Source organism: Canis lupus, chromosome 14 (assembly GCF_003254725.2).
Source record: "Canis lupus dingo isolate Sandy chromosome 14, ASM325472v2, whole genome shotgun sequence".
NCBI lineage: Eukaryota > Metazoa > Chordata > Mammalia > Carnivora > Canidae > Canis > Canis lupus.
Genome location: NC_064256.1, coordinates 6,953,649 through 6,977,397, shown reverse-complemented (window position 1 = coordinate 6,977,397; position 23,749 = coordinate 6,953,649). Strand labels below are relative to the sequence as shown.

Sequence of the window (23,749 nt, the reverse complement as noted above, 5' to 3'; positions counted from 1 at the left end):
TGCTTTTTTTTTTTTTTTTTTTTTTTTGAGACTGATTCTACAATCTTTGGTTTTCCAGAATGAAGAGCTTTTTGGACAGAGCAACTGGGGTTCACAGGGTCATTTGTCTTAAGAAAATTACTTGCATGTCTGAGGAGGGTGGACACAGAGGTCTCTTATTATATGTTTATTGAAAGTGTACTATGAGCCAGGCATTGCATGAGATGCTGGTATACAATCATGAACAAGATGAAATCCCTGCCCTCCTGCAGCTTCTGGATTATTGAGGATCCATGGTCTGAGAAGTGCTGTGTAGAAAGAGTAATGCAGGGCTTTCAAACTTTTTTTGCAGCTGTAATCCAGTAAGAAATGTGTTTTATATCATAATCCAGTACAAATACACATACCTATGTATATACATTTATGTATCTGAAATAAAAGCTTCACAAAACAAGAGCCTTACTAAGTTTGATGTTCTCTGGGATTTTCTATTTCTTTTATGAAATGTTGGTCATGACCCACTAAGTTAATTTTGTGCTTCATCAGTGGGTATCAACCTGCAATGTGAAAATGCTGGTAATGGTTAAGAGCACAACTCTGAGGTCAAGCTGATGGATTTCAGACCTGGCTCCATCTCTTATTGTCTGGGTTTGGGCAAGTAATCTCTCTATGCCCTTGTTTCTCTGCAGAATGAGATAATAAAAACAGTAGTATCTGCCTCATCGACTCTCCTTGAGAATTAAATGAGACAGGGGATAATGTGTGTAAAGGACTTAAAATAGGGCCTGACACAATAAGCACAGGTGAGAATTACTGGGTATGATGATAGAAGAGCCAAAGCGCTCATGTAGGGAGATGGGAAAATGTTTCTTGGAGGAAATGGCATTAATGTTGAGGCCTTAGGAAGTAGCAGGAAGTATTTAGGTTTAAGCAGGTAACGAGAAGGACTAAAGAGTAAAGAAAGTTCTGTGCAGAGAGAGCAGCCCTTGCAAAAATTATGAGGTGGGAGAACTTCCTGCCTGGTATGACTTGAGAGCTTCCTGATTTGGCTGCAGCCTGAGGGAGAAGTCTGTGGCAGATGAGGTCAAAGATGGCAGCAGGGGTGAGGTCACCAAGGGCCCTGAAGCCAACTCAAAGAATTTTTAGAGGCTTTAACTTATGAGCAATGGGATCTTATTAAGCCCAGTAAGTGGGGGAAATGACATGATTTTCTTTTTTGAAAGACTGCTCAAGCTACAGGGCGGAGAATCTATTGGAGAGCGCAATTCCTGTGGCAGGGAGACCATGAAGTCTTCTGCAGTATCTTGATTAGAGATGATTTGGTAGCACTATCCATGCATCCTAAGGCAATGGTTCTTAAAATTATGGCGTTCATGAGAATTGCCAGGATGACGTGTGAGTAGGGGGCTGTTAAAAATTCAGTTTTCTGGGCTAACAAGCCATGATTGTGGAGACACCAATTCGGGTCCAGAATTTAAGTAATCAGCCCTAGTGATTCTGATGCATGTAGTTTCCTAAGCACGCTTTTAAAAACCAAGAACAAAAGCTACCTGTCCTATGCCTCTAACATTAGATTTTCTGCTACCTTCTCCTCCTTCGTTCTCAGGCACCTGCTTGGGGGTCCTATTGCTTCTGACTCCCTGCACACGTACAAACTCCTTGGGAGCAAGGACTTCATCTTTCTAACAGGTGCATCTCCAGCGTGCCCAGAACAAGACTGGCACAGAAAAGGGCCCTCTAGAAATGTCTGCCAAACGAACGAATGAGCAGATAAGTTAATATATTGCTCAGAAGTTTTAGAAGTCAATATACATTTTTTTGCTTTTAAATACCTGGTTAGGGTTTGGGAAACAAAGGTCATTCCAAAGAAAGGGTGAAGGCGCGACTGCCAAGGCTGAGGAAAACGCGGGGAAGCCCGTTCCCGACTGTCGAGGCTCATTCAGGAGGTGCTAGAATTCTCGGGGCTGCGGGGCGAGAAATGTTACTATTTCCAGATTAGCAACCATCTTGGGCTGCCCGCGCCACTCTCCCGAGAGTCCACACTTGACTAATCCAGTTGCCTCCGAGGTTCCGGTCCCATCCAGCCCCTTCAAACTAAATGTGGCCTCCAGGAGACCGCACGGGCCGGCAGGGACCCTCGCCCAGAAGCCCCTCCGGGCCCGCCCCGCCGAGGCAGCGCCGACCTCCCCATCATGGCGGCCGCCGGGCGGGGAAGCTGAGCCCGTGCGTCGCGTGCGTGCCTCCTCTCCCTCCCCTCCCCCTCCTCGGCGGCGGCGGCGGCGGCAGAGGCGGCAGCGCTCGCCATTGCCGCTGGTGGCAGGAGGCTGCGAGGAGCCGGCGCGGTCGCAGTCTCCACGGCGCAGGCCCACGGTAGCGCAGCCGCTCTGAGGTGAGTGCCCTACCGCGCAATCTCCAGCTATTTCAGCCCCGGCGCAGCCGCAACACGCCGCCCGCCCGCCGGCCGGCCGGCCCGCCCCGCAGCCTGCACCCTGCCGCCCCCGGCTCCGGGCCTGGGCCTCTGCCGGATTCGGCCCGCCTCGGGCGGGGGGCCCCGGCCCGGCCCAGTCAAACCGCCACCCCGAGGATGCGCAGGCCGCAGTAGGCCCCAGGCGTCCTGGCGGGCTCGGGAGGGAGGCGCTGCCCTCCCGAGAGCCCCAGGGTTCCGGCCTCCCCCGCCGCCTGAGGCTCTGGGGGCCGCGGCCTACTCTCCACCGTAGAACCCGGGGCCCGGGCCCGGCCTTCCCGCGGGCTCGGGAGCGGGAGGCCCGGGAGAGCGCGCCGGGCCCGGGAGCGGGAGGTGGGCGGGCTGCGCGGGACCGGAGCCGCGGCTCCCCGCTCGCCCCCTCGGCCCTTCCCGGGTCTGGTCCGCGGGCGGCGCGGCGGGCTGGGCCGGGGCGCGGGAGCCGCTGTCTTCTGCGGGAGAGGAGGCAGCTCTTCGGGCGGCCTCCGAAGCTTCCCTCCCGCCGGGGTGGCGTGGGCTTGTTACCCAGGTAGACCGGGGGACGCTGGAATATGGCGCGTTGCCCACCTTCTTGCAAGTTAGGAGGCGGCCCGGGCAGCAGCGGCGGCAGTTCGAGGGAGGGCGCAAAGTCCTTTTGTACGCAGAAATAAGGAGCGACATTGTGTTTTCTTCCCCAGCTGGGATACCGCCGGTGGAGGGGCCTCGGTTCTTCCTGTGCCTGGGGTGGTGGTCCCCTGGGTGAAGAGAGGGGGAGTGGCGCGACCCTCGGAAGGAAACGAACTGTTGCTACTGTAAAGGCTCTGACTGGCCTTGTGCTTGGGTATTATCTCATAGCCCCAGCCTTTCGGGGGAACTCAAGGGTTTGCCCCTGCATGTTGTCCACCTCGCTGTGCAGTGATGTCCACCGCCTGTCTCACCTGTTGGGTCGTTGCTGCTGGTGCCAAAGTTTCTACAGGGCATCTGACTGTGCACATCAGAACTTGGAGTTGTTTGAAAATCTTAATATTTTTAGAGCTTCGAATGATAATATGCTCCAGCCTGTTGGAGGAGCTGTTGCCTGATCTCCATCCATTCTTAAGCGTTAGATTAGAATATATTAATTGCTTACTTAGAGCTGGTGTCAGTTATGCTTAATTCTTTTTGTGGTGAGAGTAAAATTCACATTTTCTTAAGTGTGTAGAGACAATGTTTTTGAAAAACTGTTAAGGTGAAGGCAGTGTGAGTGAACCTGTCAGCTTGGACAGAGCTCAGGAGAATGGGTTCGCGCATCTCACCTTTTTTCCCAGGGCATCCTCTGTGCCCACAGTGATCCTTTTCTTATTTCATGTCCAGCCTTTTAAACAAGAATGCTTTACTTTGGCATTGAACAGTAAGTTCTTGGGTTGTTCTTTACTCAAGGAAAGGTGGGAGGAGGGCCTTGGAGACCCCGAGTTTTTGTTTTGTTTTAAAAATTCAGTAGTAGTATCCAGATTTGTGTTTGAATGTTCTTGATGTATTATCTCATAAGGTAGTGAAAATATGACTAGAATCTGCACGAGTGTAATTTCCTTATTCTATGAGCAGGAGAGGAAACATACAATTAACACATGTAATGTATATATTCTGGGGTTCCTAAATTGTGTGCAGAACTGTTTGTGTCAAAGGACTTTTTTTTTCTTCTTCTGACAGGAGTTAGATGTGACTTTCGACTAGGTCCATGACAAAGACAAAAAATAAGACAAGAAGTACTACTTACTATTTTTTGGCACATCCTTACTTAAAGTCCTTTGATTTCATCCTATCTGCTGTTTCCCTCCCCCCATCTCAGACTCAATGTATGAGAGAAAATGACTTTTTGCTTAGTAGTTAGTGATCATATTCTCAGCACCCCCACCCCACCCCACCCCAATCATCTTCAGGCCAAGAGTTTTCATAGAAGTAGATTTCTTAGGCGATTTTAAGGAAATTTAGCTCTTGGATTTAGGAAATAACTCTAAAAGCAGGAGATAATGAGAGCACTTATCCAGATCTAGAAGGGATTAAAGAAGAAAGGATTTCAGGTTCCTCTCCCAATTCATGTGTATTCCAATGGAACCCAAAATTGTCGGTTTCTTTTTATTAAATCACAAATATACTTCCATCTCTAATTTTGTTAGGGAGCTGAAGACAAACTCCTGGTGATTTAAATACCTGAATTTGCATTGTATACTGTGAGTTCAAGCAGCCCCCTGGGTTGTTTTCAAGAAGTATTTTATGTGAAATAATCACAAATGAGTGACTGTTTTAAGGGAAATTTAAGCTCCTTGGGGGTCTGGAATTAAATTTTTTATACTTCTTATAAATAATGCATTCAGTAAATGTTGGGGAATAATGATGAACAGTAATTTTTCAAATTAAAAATTTTTTCATAAGTATTTGAAAAGACATTGACTTGGTTTTTGGAAGGGCCTTTAGAAGCACACCCTCCCTCCAGTCCTATGGAGAACAGGAAGTTCTTGCATATGTTCAGCTTCTGTCAGATCTCTTTAGGCAATCCCAGTGCTTTGTGCTGCAGTGGTCTTGTTCATCCACTTCGTGCCACTGTGAAAAATGGGAGAATTGGAGTGTAAAGCGGGAACTCTGGGTTGTTGAGTCTCAGAAGTGTCTGCTCTAACCTCAGGAATTTCAGTGCACTCTCTCTGGGATTGTAATTAGCCCAGGAAATGTGATATTTGAATTTAAATATGTGTGTGAGTGACTGTGTGTGATGCTTATTAATTATATAATTATATATATGTGTGTTTGGGTGTGTGTGTGTGTGTATATATATACATACTATATATATAGTGTGTGTGTGTATATATATATATATATATATATATATATATACACACACATATATATGTATATGTAGTTGGAAAATCAGTCTTAAAAATAAATGCCAGTCTTTAAAAAAGGGGGGGGGGGGCATTAGAAAGTTTTCTCTCTGTTCTTTATGTTTTCCTTGAGAGCTAAAGCTAGTGTTTTCAGCCTGAGTTTACCCAAATGTAATTTTCCATAAATGTCTAGTAAAATAGCAATGAAAAAGAAACCTATTGTTAAGCTTATTTTAGAAACATTTTATTTAGACGAAGTCCAATCATTGTTTGCCTTTTTTTTTTTTTTTTTTTTTTTAAGGCTCTGGATACATGTTAATTTTGTGCATTATGTATCCATAGTTCCTTTCTTATTAGCTAGGGGATGGATTACCCACTTTCTGGGCTTTTCAGTTAGAACTTCTGTCCATCAATATTCTCCTAAAGTGAATGGGCTGGAAAAGAAATAGTAAAAGAAGGTGAAACAAATAAATTTCAGGTGCTTCCAGAAGATTACAGCCACATTGAGTTATTGGAAACTTTTAATCTTGGCGCAACAAGAATGCTTTGTCTAAAGTTATTTCAATGTAATGTGGACAAAATTTGGAAAATGAATTTTTGCTCAAGAAAAATAAGTGGATTATATATGCCTTGAAGATATATTTTTTCTGAAGTGCAGTTCAGAATTAGGCTAATAAATTTGTGACCCCACTCAATGCAGTTTAGTTATCAAAGCTTCAAACACATTTCATCATATGGTCTTCTTTTGTTGTTGTTTTTTGCATTGTCACCATGTCTATGTGCCTAAAATAGGAACATTTATTACATGAACTGAAGAAAAGTCAGAAATACAACTTTAAAGAGAGCTTTTAATATATTTTTGAAAGACAAAAACTAGGAGGTGAATAAGGCAGGCCTACCACATTTGTGACCCTTGAGGCAAATCTGTATTCTGTCACCAAAAGCAGTCTCTTAGAAGATAATTGTACCATATGGGATCTCTTCTAGAATCCCAGACCTTGTAGCCTGCCTTATCAAACTGTTCTTGCACTATCAGAGAATTTCTTGATGAAACCAGGTCTGTTAAAGGAGGGATATGTGTGTGTGTTTGTGTGTGTGTGTTTTGGGGAAGTTGTCAGGGAGAAAAGGGGAATGAGTGATTCTGATAAAGGAATACAGTTTTATGGCTTGGGTTGCTCACTGGAATTTTGGGCATGCTTTTTTTTTTTTTTTTAAAGATTGACTTATTTGTGAGAGAAGGAGCGATCCAGGGAGGGGGAGATGGAGGGGAGAGAGAATCCCAAGCAGACTCTGTGCTGTGTGCAGAGCCTGACATGGGGCTCGATCTCACCACCCTGAGACCATGACCTGAGCGAGGAGTCAGAGGCTTTAACAGACTGAGCCACCCAGGTCCCCTTTGGGCATGTATTTTTAAAAGAAGCTAAAAGAGCTATTTCTGTGTGGGTCATCTGGTGATTCAGACTACTATTTATAGAGTATTTAGTATACAGGCATAGTACTTAGATTAATTCGTACATGCTGATTTCTATGGTTGTAAATGTGAAAATTTTGTCTGACAAAGTTTAAATGGACATTTTCTTAATAACTCTTAAATGGTGTCTGTTGGATAAACTATACCAAGCCTTTTTCAGAATCATGAAGAATGAAGTTTGTATGCATAAACATTTATACTTTTTAAAAAGGAACTTGTATTTTACGATTGGTAATTGTCAAATCTTCGCTTTTTTAGAATTTGGAGAGTCTATTTTGTTGCTCCTCCTGAATGCTAATGTGGTTAGGCTGGCAGCTAAACCTACAAAGAACAAGAGGAAGTGAGGAAATGTCCCTATGAAACATTGCTTAAAACTAAGCAGTGGACTAGAAATGGGGAGTGAGGGACTAGGGAACTTAATTCTCATTTTATATTCAAATGGAATAAGGCATACTTTTCATTGAGAAATAACTATGTCCTCTCTTTGGAGTTTTGCCATTCATTCACCAGGCATTGATTAGAGACATACTATATTCAGGCATGTGTTAGTGCTACAGTAACAACTAACCACAGACCTTGTCTAGTAGGGGAGAAAGATAAGGGCTCAACTAACTACAAAATAGCTTGTTGAGAAGTAAAATAACGATTGGTGTGGAATTATAGAGGGAGGGGTGAGTGATGGGAGAATAAATGAGTTTAGCGAAGACTGTGTAGGAGATCTTTAAGTAGGACTTGGAAAAGTGAGTAGCTGTTTCACCTGATGGAGAAGAGATTAGAGGAAAGGTATTGATAGTTGGAGAAATAGGAAGTAGATTTTACTGTACTTGAGGAGTAGTGGAAAATGATAAGATTGTGACCTGATTGGGAAGAACATGGGGGAGTTCAAAGATTATAGTTCATTAATGAATGAATGATGATACCTTTAATTAAGATAGGGAATGTATTGGAAGAACAGAAATTGAGAAAGAAGGTAATAGAGCATGAGTCTAGATGTGGGAATCAAGATATGTCAGCTCCCTATTGATAGATTTGGGCTGGAGTAGAAGGAGAAGTGGGGATCAATTAAAAGTTTCGTATTCGGGAACCCTGGGTGGCGCAGCGGTTTAGCGCCTGCCTTTGGCCCAGGGCACCATCCTGGAGACCCGGGATCTAATCCCACGTCGGGCTCCTGGTGCATGGAGCCTGCTTCTCCCTCTGCCTGTGTCTCTGCCTCTCTCTCTCTGTATGTGTGACTATCATGAATAAATAAAAATTAAAAAAATTAAAAATAAAAGTTTTGTGTTCTTGCCAAGCATCTACACCTGAAGGTCAAGTGGAAGAAGAGGGTCTTTGAGGGAAGTTGAAAAAGAATGGCTTAAAGAGATAAGATAAATGGTATGGGTTTGAAGAAGCTAAGGATAGGGGTTAAGGGAATTTTAACAAGGAATTTAGCAACATGAACTACTATGGGGAGCTCATTGGCATGAAAACTGGATTTGGGGACCCCTGGGTGGCTTGGATGCCTGGGTGGCTCAACTTTGGCTCGGTGTGATCCTCGGGTCCGGGATCGAGTCCCACATCAGGCTCCCCAGAGGGAGCCTGTTTCTCCCTCTATGTGTCTGCCTCTCTCCTGTCTCTCATGAATAAATAAATAAAATCTTAAAAAAAAACAAAACTGGATTTGGCAATTAAGAGATAGGAATTTTCTCTCTGTGTGTAGTGTGTGTGTATTGTCTTGACAGGAATCATGATAGTGTAAACATAATAGATTTCTAGAGCATTATTGAATATAGGGATAAGGTCTGTAAAACCAAACTTAATAGATGACCCATGCTTAGAAATAGGTCCTGTTCTTCCCCTTATGACAATTACAGCATAAAAACTTTGGGAGACTTTAATTCTAATAATTAGATTTTCTAGGTTTGAGTATATAGTATAGTAAGTTTGAATTTATAGTCAAAATGCAAAACCCTCTTGAAGAGTTTTAAGGTTTTATAATTTTTAAACATTAAGTGCAGGAGTTTTTAACCCGGGTTTTATAATTCTGGGGCTCATGGATATATTTTGGCCATGTAACCCTGATCTCTTGAAATCATCTGAAAAATTTTTTATGTGTGCCTGTGCAGTTTTTCTGGGGAGAGTGACCATAACTTTTCTGAGATTCTCAAAGCATTCTTTTTTTTTTTTTTAAAGATTTTATTTATTTATTCATGAGAGACACAGAGAGAAAGGCAGAGACATAGGCAGAGAGAGGAGAAGCAGGCTCCATGCAGGGAGCCTGATGTGGGACTCAGTCCCAGGACTCCAGGATCATGCCCTGAGCCAAAGGCAGATGTTCAACCACTGACCCACCCAGGCGTCCCTCAAAGCATTCTTGACACAGAAAAATCAAAGGCCTTTTCGTTATTGTTAATTAAGTCAAATACTGATTGTGTTGGTTGACTGAAATCCGTAAACTTCATCGATTGGGACAGACCAAGGGGAAGAAATTTTGAGTGGATGTCTCAGATAAAGAACTTTGGGAAGATCTGAGGCACCTCTAGGATTAGGACTAGGAGCACCAGAAGGAAGGCAGAAGGAATGCCAAAGCAAAGCTTAACCAATTCCAGAATCTTGCCAAGTCTTCAGGATTCCTTGTTTTTCATGTTAAAAAAAAATTTTTTTAATACTTCAGGATTCGCACTAGTAAATGACTTATCTATTCATGCACTATATGCAGTAGGCCTTGTGAGCAAATTACTATTGTTTTAAAGAGAATGAGTTTTGAAAGAAAGCAAAGTGGTTCATGGATTGCAGTAAAAAAAAATGTTGAAGTGGGGAGTTGTTTATGCTTTAGAAATTTACTAAAACGCACAAGTGTTTCAATTCTTGTCATTTGGGGCAAGACATTCTTTCTTAATTTTTCTTTTTTTTTTTTAAGATTTTATTTATTTATTCATTAGAGACAGAAAGAGAGAGAGAGCGAGGCAGAGACACAGGCAGAGGGAGAAGCAGGCTCCATGCAGGGAGCCCGACGTGGGACTCGATCCCGGGTCTCCAGGATCATGCCCTGGGCTAAAGGCACCGCTGAGCCACCCGGGCTGCCCTGCTTAATTTTTCTGACCATGAAACGAAAATACTATTGGCCTATTTTATAGGGCCTTTCTGAAGTATAACGGTAATGGAATACTTTGAGATCTGTGATGATTTAATGCTAATATAACAAATGGCTAGTGCTCAAAATTTCTTGTTACCAATAAAATCTAGAAATTTAAGCAAATTTTTAATCCATATTAGAACTTATTTATCCCAAAATAATTTCATTCTTAAGATTTAGATAATTGGTCATTTTTACTTTCTTCCTCTTTTTTTTCTTTTTTTTTTTTTTTAAAGATTTATTTATTCATAAGAGACAGAGAGGGAGGGAGGCAGAGACTTTGGCAGAAGGAAAAGCAAGGTCCCCACAGGGAGCCTGATGCAGGACTTGATCCCTGGACCAGGGATCACTCCCTGAGCTGAAGGCTCAATCACTGAGCCACCCAGAGTCCCACTTCTTCTGATTTTTGGATCTTTGAAATTAGATTAGGAGACAGTTTTGTTAGCTAGGCCCTAGGTTCTGGGGCAGTGATCTCCAGTTTTTGATTGTCACCCATACAAGTAAAATTTTGAGCACACATTCTGAATCGCATTTATTTGTAAATGATGTTCTTATGCTAGTATAGTAATACATTTGTGTGTATTAAAGCGTATAGAAGGTAGAAATTTTAAAAGGACAAGATAAATATGAAATAGATTTTTAAAATATCTTGCTAATAGAGTTGATGGTTCAGTAACTTTTGAGTTTGATTAGCTTGTTTTTATAAATATGTGTTCATAATTTATGTTTTTCCTATAATTAATGCCAGCAATGTTTTATGGACTACCCTATAAAAGTATTGGTAAGTACAGGAAAACAATGAATGGAGGCGTGTAGATGGCTCAGTCAGTTAAGCATCTGACTTTTGATTTTGGCTCAGGTCATGCATGATCTCAGTGTTGTGCAGTCCCTTGTCCGGCTCAATGGGAAGTCGGCTTCAGATTCTCTCTCCTTCCTTCTTTGCCCCTCCCTCCCATGCTTGTGTGTGCATACTCTCTCTCTCTCTCAAAATAAATCTTGAAAAAAGAAGCAATGAATTAATATATTGAGTAATCTTAAACAGAAAATTTGTATTATAGAACTTATAGTTAGCTGTGTTTGTGGGTTATCTTTACATTCATTAATCTATAAAGAAGATTCTTAAATAGAACTGGAATATTTTATCTTTTCCTTTGTTTTTTGTGTTTTTTTTTTCATACTTTGTCTTATTAAACAATTATGAAATTTTTAGTAATTGATCTTCTATATAAAAATAACCGACAAATTAAAGAGCCAATCAAGGTTTGCTATTTAAAAACACTATCCTAAAAAAAATAAAAAATAAAAAATAAAAACACTATCCTTGGGGATCCCTGGGTGGCTCAGCGGTTTAGGGCCTGCCTTTGGCCCAGGGCGCGATCCTGGAGTCCCGGGATCGAGTCCCACGTTGGGCTCCCGGCATGGAGCCTGCTTCTCCCTCCTCCTGTGTCTCTGCCTCTCTCTCTCTCTCTCTCTGTCTATCATGAATGAATGAATGAATGAATGAATGAATAAATAAATAAATAAATCTTTTTAAAAAAAAATACTATCCTAGAACTAGTCTCTTGCCCCCAAATTGGCTGCAGGTACTAAGTCTAAAGAAGAAATAATTTTGGTATCAACAGTTCTGTGAGTGAATGTTAAGATTTTGTCTTTTCCTTAATTTTTGGTTCTATATTTTGAAAATTTTTCTACATTGAAAATAAGCTATTTTTTTCTTAGTGAGAAATCTTAGAATGAAAACAAAAAAACCCTCCAAAGTCAGTGATTGTTGTCTTTGGTTTATGAGCATGTAGGTGGTTTTCATTTTCCCCAACCTCCATAAATATAGATAATATAATTATGAACCTAAAGAGTCACTATCAGATTTTGGGCATGCAAGTCATTTATCCTCACTGGTCCTTTGGTTCCACTTGAAAAGTGAAGAGGACATAAATGGTATCCAAAGTTTTTTCTAAATAAAAATTTCTTCTAAAGTTGATTCTGAGTCTGTATTATGATATGTTAATAAATATGGTATTTTCTTAAAACGGCATGTTCATCATAGAAAAGCAAAAAGAAGGAAATTTAAAATGTTCATGATTCTACTATACAAAGGTAATAATATTTTAGTATATATAGTTCTAGATATTTTTCTAAGTATATATGTATATGCATGCATATGTACACTGTATATGGTAAATGCAATAATATTGTGCATATTGTTTTGAACCAAAAATGTCTAAGGATATTTAATTCATCCACTTATTTTGCCCTGCAATATTCTTAATGGGGCAGTTGTAAATCCATTTGTTTTAATGAAATATAAAAGATATTTAAAGGTTTCTCCCCAAGTACCAATTTGCTCAGAAAATGCTTGCTGTTTTGTGCTCTGTGTGTTTTTTGCTGAGGTAAGGGCAAAAGGGCTGGCCCATGAAAGCTTACTCAGTGAAGAATGAAAGCTAAATCCTGAGTTAACCTCAATTTCACTCACATAATAACTCATTTTTTCTCAACTCTGCCCTCATACTTTCTGAGCTAAGATTTCTATATACAGGGTAGTTTCTGAAGTGAACAAATTTATCTCAATATATTTATTGGCTCTTTTATTTTACCCTGGGACCTTCTGAATTGTTATATTCTTATTGAGAGCAAATTAGATATTAGTAGCAGCAATAGTATAATGCAAAAGTGTTAAAAGTCCCTGTTTTTTTTTTTTTTTTAAACATTATCTATGGGGACTTCAAAAGATTTTGTATACATATAATATAGATATTTATATATACAAATATAAAATGCTGTGTACTCTCAGTGAAGTATATGGTATATAGAATTCTAACTTTATGTAAAAATAACCAGATCTTTCTCAAAGTTAACTTCCTTAATTTATACAATTTATTGTATTTATTGATTCTCTTGAGAGTTAGTAATAAAACCCAATTTTCCTGCCTTCTTTAGTTTTGTCTTTAATCCCTCTGGTAGTTGGTTTATTTTTGTTTTTTATACAAGATGGAAAGCAAATCTAGGGTGAATAGTTCCTAAGTTGCAGCAACAAATATCCAAAGCAATCTAGTCATTTTTCAAGCAAGTATAATATAAAGCTTGTGGAGGTGTGTGTTGGAAGAAAAATGTCTGTTTATTCTCTTCCCTTTTACTTTGAAGATTAGTATCTTTTCCAGGAGAAAAACTTTGTACTTGACAGTTAAAATGCTTAAGTCAATATCTGCAGATATAGCAAGAGGTAGAGAATTCGGGAATAAAGAACTTGCTGCCTCTTGTTTTAATTTTTTGTATCTGAAACATGTGAGAATAGTAGATTATTTGAAGATAACCCATCTTGTAGCCAGCGTCGTGTATATACAATACCCTTTGAATAGGTAATCTTTGTTTAGTATTTTTAAGTTTTTAAAAAAATTTATTCATTTATTTAAATAATCTCTACACCAAACATGGCATTTAAACTCATGATTCTTGGATTAAGAGTTCCATACTCTTCTGACTGAGCCAGCCAGGTGCCCCAAATCTCTGTTTAGTATTAATTTAGGGCTTTTAGTACAATAGTGATTCTTGTCTTTTAGATTAGCGTGATTTTGAAATTATCTTTTAAGAATAATGATTACTTTGTAATGATGGCTGGTTTCCCTTAATGATAAAAGTTAGTGCAGTTGTTCTATGTAAATATGCATACTCAAATCAAGCCTACCAGCAGTTTCGGAACCCTATATCCAGTGGCTTAATTGGCCTTTCTTGGATGTCTCAGATGCACTTACATCTCCAAAAGAAATTCCCTTATCAAAGTTGCTCCTGTTCAACTCTTGCTTATCTCAGTGAATAATACCACTGTTTCATCTGGTTTTTCAGAACAGAAACTTTAGTCTTCCAGTGTCATCAGATCTTGTTTATTTAACTTTCTAAACTCAATTTGTCCTCTTCATTTCACCATTACCACTTCTGTCTGAGTTGCTATCATTTCTTTCTTGGACTGTTGGAATAACCTCTACCTGGTCCACCTGCGTCTACTCTGCCTGGCCCATCCTCCTCAGTGCCTCCAGAATGAATTGGTCTTTTCTAAATGCACTGCTCTGGTTGTGTTCCCCATTGAATGTAGAGTGAAGACAAATTCTTTAATGTGGTATCTAACTTTTGGACTCATCTTTTATCAGTCATGTTCCCCTAACCATAAAGTCTTTCCTATTGGTGTTCCTTCTTCCTGGAAAGCTTTTCCCTCTCTTCTCTTTCTAGTAAAATCATACAAATTTTAATTTAGGTCTCTGCTTAAGCATAATTTCCTCAGGAAATCTTATCACGTCTCCCTCATTTTTGTACTTTATCATATGTATCTACATGTCATTTTACATTTGTTTTTTAATATTACTTGATACATGTCTTTCTCATCAGATTGTAAAGCTTCATGATACTAGATCATAGTATTCATTATCAACCACTATGTCTGACATATAACAAGCACTCAGTATTTATTTGAATGATTGTAAAAATCTTGCAAAATTCATTTGTAATATTTTACCTTATTACCAGGCTTTGTGGTGCTAATGATTTATAATTTTCAGGAACACAGGGTGGGACCAGATTCTAAGTCCTCTAAATTACCCTTGCTGCCCAAAGTTACAAGATTATCAGTCTCTCCTTGAACACATCCAGTGATGGGAAATTTACTACTTACCCAAAGTCTGTTTAACCTTTAAGACATTTGGATGGCTAGAAAGCTGAATTTCAATGGAATTTTCTCTCTGCAAATTTTACTTACTGGTCTGTCTTCTGTTCTCTAGGACTTCTAAAATCAAGTATATTTAATAATTTCTTTGTAAAGTCCTCTGAGTTGTCTTTTAGTTTAAATGTCCCTGGGGACCTTCAGCCTTCTTAGAAAGGTAATAGGATATGCTGGAAAGAGTTGGGCTGTTTCCTACGGATACCATAAAGTAAGTGCCTTAAAACAACATAAGTTTATTCTCCCATAGTTCTAGAGCCCAAAAGTCAGGAATAAGATGGTTTGTAGGGCCACAGTCCCTTTGGAGGCTCTAGGGAACAATCTGTTCTTTACCACTTCCTCCTTTTGGTGCCTCTGTCGTTCCTTGACTTGGTGCTGTATCACTCCAGTCTCTGCCTGTATGACCACATTGTCTCCTACTCTTTGTATAATCTCTGTTGGCTTTACTCTTAAAGGACACTTGTCATTGGATTTTGGACTGACCTGGATAATCCAGAATGATCTCCTTATCTCAGGATCCTTAGTTTGGTTTATATCTGAAAGACCTTTTTTTCAACATAAGGTAACACAAATTCCAGGAATTAGGATGTGGACATATTTTTGGGGGAGCCACCATTCAACCTATTACAGGGGCTCTGGGCTTAAAATCCTGATAATGCAAAGTTGCATGCAAATTTGAGCACGTTACTTGCCCTTCCTGAGTCTGAATCTCCTTAATCTTAAAACAGGGATAATAGGGACACCTGGGTGGTTCAGAGGTTAAGCGTCTGCCGTCAGCTCAGGGTGTGATCCTGGATTCTCAGGATTGAGTCCCACAGTGGGCTCCCTGCATGGAGCCTGCTTCTCTCTCTGCCTATGGCTCTGCCTCTCTCTCTCTCTCTCTGTCTCTGTCTCTCATGAATAAATAAAGTCTTAAAAGAGGGATAATAATGTTTGTATCACTGATATGTGAAGATATTAAGAAAAATTCATGTGAAGTGCTTCACACATGATAGTAACTCATTAAATGTTGCCTTCCACATACCAAACTATCCTGACCCTATGACACTTTTTCAGGGTCTCTAGATCTTATGTACCCAGATACTCCAGATCACTGGCCTAATATCCAGCATGAGTTGTGAGATGGCCCTGATAAGTACATACTATAGTAGGTATTTCTGTATTCTGGACACTGTGTAGCCACTATGATACAGCCCAGATTTGAATTATATGTATTGTAGCTAAATCATGAGATTGGGTTGTTAAACTTGGAATTGATTAAAACCCCCAAGTCTTTTTCATTAAACTATTAAACTATTAAACCTATAAACTATTAAATCTGTAGTTAGGTTTTAGATCCAAGTGCACATTGTCACATGTTACATTGTGTGTTACAAGTGTTGCACTATCAAGTCACAGTGCCTAGTGCATAGTAGGAGCTAAATTTGGACTTTAATGTTGATGCATGGTTTATTTATTTATTTAAGATTTTATTTATTTATTCATGAGAGACCCAAAGAGAGAGGCAGAGACACAGACAGAGGGAGAAGCAGACTCCTTGCAGGGAGCCCAATGCGGGACTCGATCCCTGGAATCCAATATCACACCCTGAGCCAAAGGCAGATGCTCAACCGCTCAGCCATCTACACGTCCCTGCTGCATGGTTTAAAGGAATCTTTAAACCTACCTACTTTGGTGCTATCCAGAGAATATTTTTTTTTTTTTTTTTTTTTTTAATTTTTATTTATTCATGATAGGCACACAGTGAGAGAGAGAGAGGCAGAGACACAGGCAGAGGGAGAAGCAGGCTCCATGCACCGGGAGCCTGACGTGGGATTCGATCCCGGATCTCCGGGATCGTGCCCTGGGCCAAAGGCAGGCGCCAAACCGCTGCGCCACCCAGGGATCCCCAGAGAATATTTCTTAAAGCAAATGCTGTGGTGAATATAAAAAAGAAAAAAGTTGCCATTGAAGTAGCAACTACATCAATGCTGGGCAGATGGATGGCATCATGAGATACTCCTTCTATAATCAGGTATTCCAGTACTCTTTCAGGTAATCAGTGGCTGATCACTTCTTGGTTGATGGATAGGTTGCTTTTGATACTTCTGTCAGGTATATGAAATGTGTGCCCACTGTTTATTTAACAAATTAATGCGTTTAATGATCTATATATCTTCTAGTGTTATTTGAAGTTTACCTTTGAGATAGAAGACTAAAGAAATGGGTGATGTAGAAATGGTGTTTTAAAAATACATATTTTTGCATAAATATATACATATGGTTAAAAGACCAAACTATAAAAGGAATACAGCGAAAAGTGAGTTTCTCTCCCAGTCTGCCTCTCCAGAAATCACCACCACTACCCGTTTTATGTGTATCCTTCAAGGTAGGCTAAGCAAAAAGTATATTTGTATCTCCCCTTTTTAAAAACACCAGTGATTAAAACAAACAAACAAACAAAAAAAAAAAAAACACCAGTGATTGCTTATGTGCATATGATTCTCCAGAAAGTGCTTCCCCCTACTCCCTTTTTGGAGTGACTTCTTTTGTGTCCTGAATTTCAGCATCAGTGTAGGATTTCTAGGGGTTTTTGCCCTATTGTTGAGAGGCAGGGAACCAAATTTCATAGCTTTCTATTACTAATTTGATTGTGTGGGATGCCTTTCCAAAAGAGTTGTATATTATATAGTCCTTTGTGAAAAACTTCTCTTTATAGGCTAAGTTTATACCAAGGAAATAAAACCAATTTAATTCAGGCCATTTATTTAGAAAATTAGTAAAGAAAAACCTATCAATTCAAATTGGTTTAATATATTACCTTGGTATTGCTTAAGCCCTTTTTATGCCTACTTAAAGACTTAGTCACTTTGATTATATAGAAAGCAGGGCCAAATAAATTATTTCAAGAGCCTGGTAGGTAGCATAGGTTTAGTTTAGGAAGAGCTGGGATGTCTGAGAATAGAAGGGCTATTACATTTTCTACCTTGGGTATTATTAGTGTTTTCTTTTTTTTTCTCCTATTATACTGTATGCCAGTGGTTCTTAATCTTTGGTCTCAGGACCCTTTTCTACCTTTAAAAATTACTGAGGAGTCCAGAGCTTTTGTTTATGTAGGTTAAACGTTTTGATATTTACTGTATTAGAAATTAAAACAGAAAATTTTAAAATGTGAATTTAAATATAACAATAGTACACCACTACATGTTAAAATAGGTAAAATATGTTTATAAAAAAAAAACTATTTTCCAAAACAAAAAACAGTATAATGAGGGATATTGTTTTACAGTAAAACAGTATAATGAGGGATATTGTTCTACAGTTTTTGCAAATCCTTCTAATGTGTGGCTTGTTAGAAGACAATTGGATTCTCCTATCTGTTTTTGCACTCAATCTGCTGAGTATGTACCTTTGGTTAAAGTATGTGGGAAAAGATCTGATCTCATACCAAATATGTACTTGGAAGAGGGAAGAACATTTTTACAAGCCTTTTCAGGGGTGTCTGGGTGGTTCAGTCAAGCGTCTGCCTTCAGCTCAGGTCATGATCAAGGGTCCTGGGAATGGGGCCCTGCATTTGGCTCCCTGCTTAGTGGGTACCTACTTCTCCCTCTCCCTCTGCCTCCCCTACTCCTGCTTGTTCTCTTTCTCTCTCTCAAATGAATCAATAAAATCTTTTTAAAAAGAGTCTTTTCAGATAATTGTGGATATTCTTTGATACTACCCCAAAACTCAGCAGTATTAATTTCTTAAAGGTGAGTTGCAGTGTATGTTCTGAAACCATAATTGTACTTTGTTTCATTGAAATCTGTTGGCTTATTATAAACTTTGAATGACTCTTTTAATCCATCCATGATTTTGTAACATCATACATTGGTCGTTTGGAAGCTACCAACTTACTGAGTTATACAGCTTTTCCAAATGTTGACAGAAAAATCACATTCATCAACACTACCATTGATCTCATCAGAAAAGGCTTTCAAGCTCGCTGTGGCAGATACAAGTTTTCCGGGATTCTGATGACCACTTGAAATATCAGATTTTATCACTGGCAACAAATACTGTCAGTTATTTTCCTTGGAGTGATGGGCTCACTTTGTTGGTTTTTGGAAAAATATCTCCTTTGTACAGGTCTGAATAACCATATAGTTTGTTAGCTATTCTTTGAAGCAAAAATGGTATTTTTTGGGGAAAAGTAGCTAATTGAGTTTGCAACTCAAAGCATGATGCATGTACTTTTCGAAACGGCACGTTTCTGAGTGCAGAAGTGCTTTATGAGTACTTTCCATTTGGTTATACATAATAGTAAAAAGACAAGAACTCAGGGGTTTGAAATTTTAATCAAATATATCTTTTACTGTCATCAACATATTCTTCAGTAAAATTGACTCTTACTGTCCGCACATGAAGATGAAGATCATATTGTGCTAAGGTGCCAGTAATTTTACCATACCACTGCTTTTGGACATAAGTGCAAATATAACACAGCGAAAAGGGTAAATGTCTCTGTTAACTAAATCATGCTGAGGCCAATTCTAATGTGTGTGTGATTGGGGGAGAGAGGTGGTTTCCCACACAATTTTTGGGCACCATTAGGGTGTCCGAGAACTCAACTCCATTTTAACACTATCTCCCCAGAGATAGCATCAGATTCCACGGTTCAGTCCTCCGAGACTGCCTCTGACTACCTACTTCAGACACCAGTCACAAGTCTCTGGCTGTTACTTGTACTTCTGACCCACCGGCTATAGATTGGAGGTTCCATTGACTTCCTCCAACTCAAAATGCTAATAGCAAGTCCAGGTTTTTGCCTGTACTTCTAACTAACTGGCTGTAAATCAGAGGTCCCATGACTTCCTTCTCAGGTTTGATTAATTTGCTAGATTGGCTTGAGGAATTGAGGGAAACACTTAATTTTACCAATTTATTAAAGTATATGATAAAGGAAATGAACAGCCAGGTGAAGAGATTGGGCAAGGTAGGGGGAAAGGGCATGGGGTTTCCATGCCCTCTGCAGGTGCACCACTCTCCCAGCATTTCCACTTGTTCACCAACCTAGAAACTCCCTGGACCCACTCTTAGGTTTTTATGGAGGCTTCATTACATAGTCATGATTGACTAAGTCATTTACCATTGGTTGATTCAACCTTCAGCCTCTCTCCCCTCCCTGGAGGTGGGGGGTGGGGCTGAAAGTTCCAACCTTCTAAACGGGTGGTTGGTCCTCCTGGCAACCAGTTCCAGTCCTTTTGCTTGATCCCAAAGCCACCTTCATTAGCATAACAAAAGAACTTTAGTTGACCTTATCACAAGGAATTCCAAACGTTTTAGCAACTGTGAGCCAGGAACTGTGAATGGAGATCAAAATACACGTGGTTCCTCAAAAAGTTAAGACTAGAACTACTCTATCATCCAGTAATCCCACACTGGGCATTTACTAAAAAAATACAGAAACACTAATTCAAGGAGATACATGCACCCCTCTGTTTATCACAGCATTATTTACAGTTTATTTCTTATAAATCACTGTATCACAGTTATTACCAAAATAGATTTGATTTCATGGATCCCTTGAAAAAGTCTCAGGGATCCCAGGGTTCCACAGTTCACTTTGAGAACTGCTGCTGTAAGCTATTTGAGGGTTAAACTAATCATCAGAGGTCAGAGTTTCTGGTCCAGGATTTCACACAGAAAAGGTGCTTAAAGAATATTTAGGGCACCTGGGTGGCTCAGTTGGTTAAGCGTCTGCCTTCGGGTCAGGTTATGATCCCAGCATTCTGGGAATGAGTCCCATAATGGGCTCCCTGCTCAGCAGAGAGTCTACTTCTCCCTCTGTCCTTCCCCCCTGTTCGTGATCTCTTTCTCTCAAATAAATAAAATATTTTAAAGAAAATATTTTTAGTGAATGTGGTATGATGACATTTAAACAGGACAAAACTTGGTGAGTAAAATAATGTAGGCAGTCTTGATTAGGCAGCTTTCCGCAGACCATTGTTGAGGATAGGTTGGTCAGATGAAGTATGGATAATATATTAGGTAAATGCAAATTATGAAATAACTAAATACAAGGTGATATTAACATTGGAATTAACTGGTTTCAGAAATGCACAGGAAAAGGAACATACATACAATTACCCATGCAGCCAACAATTCCAGCCTTGTTAGGCATCTATTTTTTTTTTTTTTTTAAGATTTTCTTTATTTGAGAGAGAGTGTGTACATGAGTGGGGTGGAGGGGCCAAGGGAGAGGAAGAAGCAGACTCCCCGATGAGCAGGGAGCCCCATGTAGGGCTTGATCCCAGGTCCCTGGGATAATGACCTGAGCCAAAGGCAGATGCCCAACCCACAGAGCAACCCAGGCGCTCCTTGTTAGGCATCTGTTAATGAGTCCTGTAGTTTTTGGGTCCTTAGATTTGTAGTGGTCTAAGAGAGGATCCTCAAGTCAGATGGATTTGATCTGAAAAGCAAACATCTCATTTAAATTTCAATAGGTCACTGCTTGATCCTGCAATGTCTTTTCAAAAAGGGTCACAGAAAGTGAGTGTTAAAAACAAATCATTTTTAATGAAGAATAGTGAATAAATGTCCTGTGTTCATATAAACTCCAAAGTCAGGTAGTTTTAATTGAGTTGTTTCCCTTTAAGGGACCCTGAATACCTTAGTGTGATTATATAGACTTGTTTCTCCTACCCCCACTTTTTTGGGCAAGGAATCAGGTGGTAAAATGGCATGATATATCCTTTTAGTGTGGAAACCTCATTCCATCTAGCTACATTTCCATACTTTCAAAGTTTGCTAAATAGTACTCCTTTTGTTTTCTGGTGATTTTGTTTGTTACAATCTGTTTCTGGTTTAGGGCTAGACTGTAGGAATGGGCAGTGAAATTGAAGGTGGAAATGGGGAGGAACATTACTAGTTCTAAACCATGTAGGTCATTCCCTGTCCCCACCCCTTACTTTTTTTTTTAATTTTTATTTATTTATGATAGTCACAGAGAGAGAGAGAGAGAGGCAGAGACATAGGCAGAGGGAGAAGCAGGCTCCATGCACCGGCAGCCTGACGTGGGATTCGATCCCGGGTCTCCAGGATCGCGCCCTGGGCCAAAGGCAGGCGCCAAACCACTGCGCCACCCAGGGATCCCGCCACCCCTTACTTTTTAAAAGCTTTTATTCCTATCACAAGTAGAGATTGTAAAATAAGCTAAGGCATTTCTAACTATCAAAATCATTCGCTTTTTTAAAAAAAGATTTATTCATTTATTTATGGTAGAGAGAGAGAGAGAGAGAGGCAGAGACACAGGAGGAGGGAGAAGCAGGCTCCATGCCGGGAGCCTGACGTGAGACTCGATCCCCGGATTCCAGGATCGTGCCCTGGGCCAAAGGCAGGCGCTAAACCACTGAGCCACCCAGGGATCCCCTCATTCCCTTTTTTTGTTTCAAGTTCAAAGTTACTGGATCTACTTTAAGGAGTATCTTCAAACATCTTACGAATTTACCTTTTGTCCTTGAAGGCCACTGCTTCAAATTACAATGGATACTAGGGGAAAGCTTGGGTAGGATAACCATTACCTAAACTTTGGTCATTATAGCTATGTAGCAATGTGAGTGGGTGTAGCTAGTATAAGGGCTGTGTTACTATGTGAGCCACTACTGTGGTGTTGTGGTAGGTGTCATGTCCTGGTTAGAATCCATTTTAAATCACCAAGATGAAAAATACCAGTCAGGAATTAATCTTATTTTTACAATATCTTTAAAAAGCCTAAGTACTGTTTTTAAACTGACTAAAAAGTTTGCTTTCAGATAGGGTTGTAAGAAATGTAAAATGAGGTTATATATAAAATAATTTATATATTAAATTGGACAGATTTAATTTTGAGCTATGTGCAAGATGCTGATTAAACTGTTACAGATATTTTATGGAATATAGATTTTAGATTGTTATTTGCTTATAAATATATGCATGAAAACGCACCTTCAGAACCCCTGCTTTAATATTTCCAAAGAATTTTCTCACTTGTAAAAAATACATTTATCTCTATTATCCTCTAGTACCATGTTCCATTAAAGTAGTTTGAAGAGATCGGGGTTAAGTACTACTGATTTGACATGCCTTCTGTAGCTGCAGCTTTGAAAGAATTTTGAAATACTTTAGGTATAAAGAAGGATATAGAACAATTTAATGAATACCATGTACCTACTATCCAGCTTAAGAAATGAAGTATTGTAGATATTACAGCCTCCTGGACACTCCTTCCTCATCTACTCCCCCTTCCTTCCCAGCTTTGACCATGATTCTGAATTTGGTGTTTATCACGCTTCCTGCATTTTAAAAAACTTTCTCTTTGTGTGTTATATCCATAGAAAAGACATAATATTTATTTTTGTTTTTAAATATTACACAAGAGATTAATCTTTATTTATCTATGTAGTTTATTCACTTAACATGCTGTAAATATTTTATTTAATGGAGTGTGAAAGTAATACATGATCTTTGTAGAGAACTTAAAAATAAAGTATGAAAATGAAAATATCTGTAGCCCTGCCATTCAGGGAGGCCACCATTAATACTTGGATGTGTTTTTTGCTTTCCTTCTTCCTACTTAAGTCTATGTATTTTTGGTACCTTTTAAAAAAAGGAATACAGTTATATGGATTACCCAAATTGCAAAGTAGCCACATAAAGGCTATAAAACCATTTTAGCTGATTCTTTGCTAGAAATAGAAAATGAGGGATCCCTGGGTGGCGCAGCGGTTTGGCGCCTGCCTTTGGCCCAGGGTGCGATCCTGGAGACCCGGGATCGAATCCCATATCAGGCTCCCGATGCATGGAGCCTGCTTCTCCCTCTGCCTGTGTCTCTGCCTCTCTCTCTCTCTGTGACTATCATAAGTAAATAAATAAAAATTAAAAAAAAAAAAAAAAAAAAGAAAATGAGGGGCGCCTGGGTGGCTCAGTGGTTGAGCGTCTACCGTCGGTTCAGGGAATGTTGCTGCAGTCCTGGGATTGAGTCTCGCATTGGGCTTCCCACATGGAGCCTGTTTCTCCCTCTGCCTATGTCTCTGCCTCTCTGTGTGTGTCTCTCATGAATAAATAAGTAAAAATAAAATCTTTAAAAAAAAGGAAATAGAAAATGAATGAGCATTACATATTAGACATTTACCTGGTAAATTTACTATTTATGCCAAAAATTGTGGTGTATTTCTTAGTATAGAATATG

The 23,749-nt window shown here is 39.7% G+C and overlaps 1 protein-coding gene across 6 annotated transcripts in view; it reads left to right on the top strand.

Moving 5' to 3' along the window:
* Positions 1 to 469: 469 nt before the first annotated feature.
* NRF1 (nuclear respiratory factor 1) overlaps positions 470 to 23,749 on the top strand; it is a 138,604-nt gene continuing 115,324 nt past the window's right edge. For 5 of the 6 annotated variants that reach the window (XM_025471625.3, XM_035698613.2, XM_025471623.3 and 2 more), the window contains exon 1: positions 470 to 2,368. The gene's annotated coding sequence lies outside the window, so the exon portion shown is untranslated. Of the gene's footprint in view, positions 2,369 to 9,771; positions 9,882 to 23,749 lie in introns of those variants that run through there. The other variant, XM_049093364.1, reaches the window with a different exon arrangement.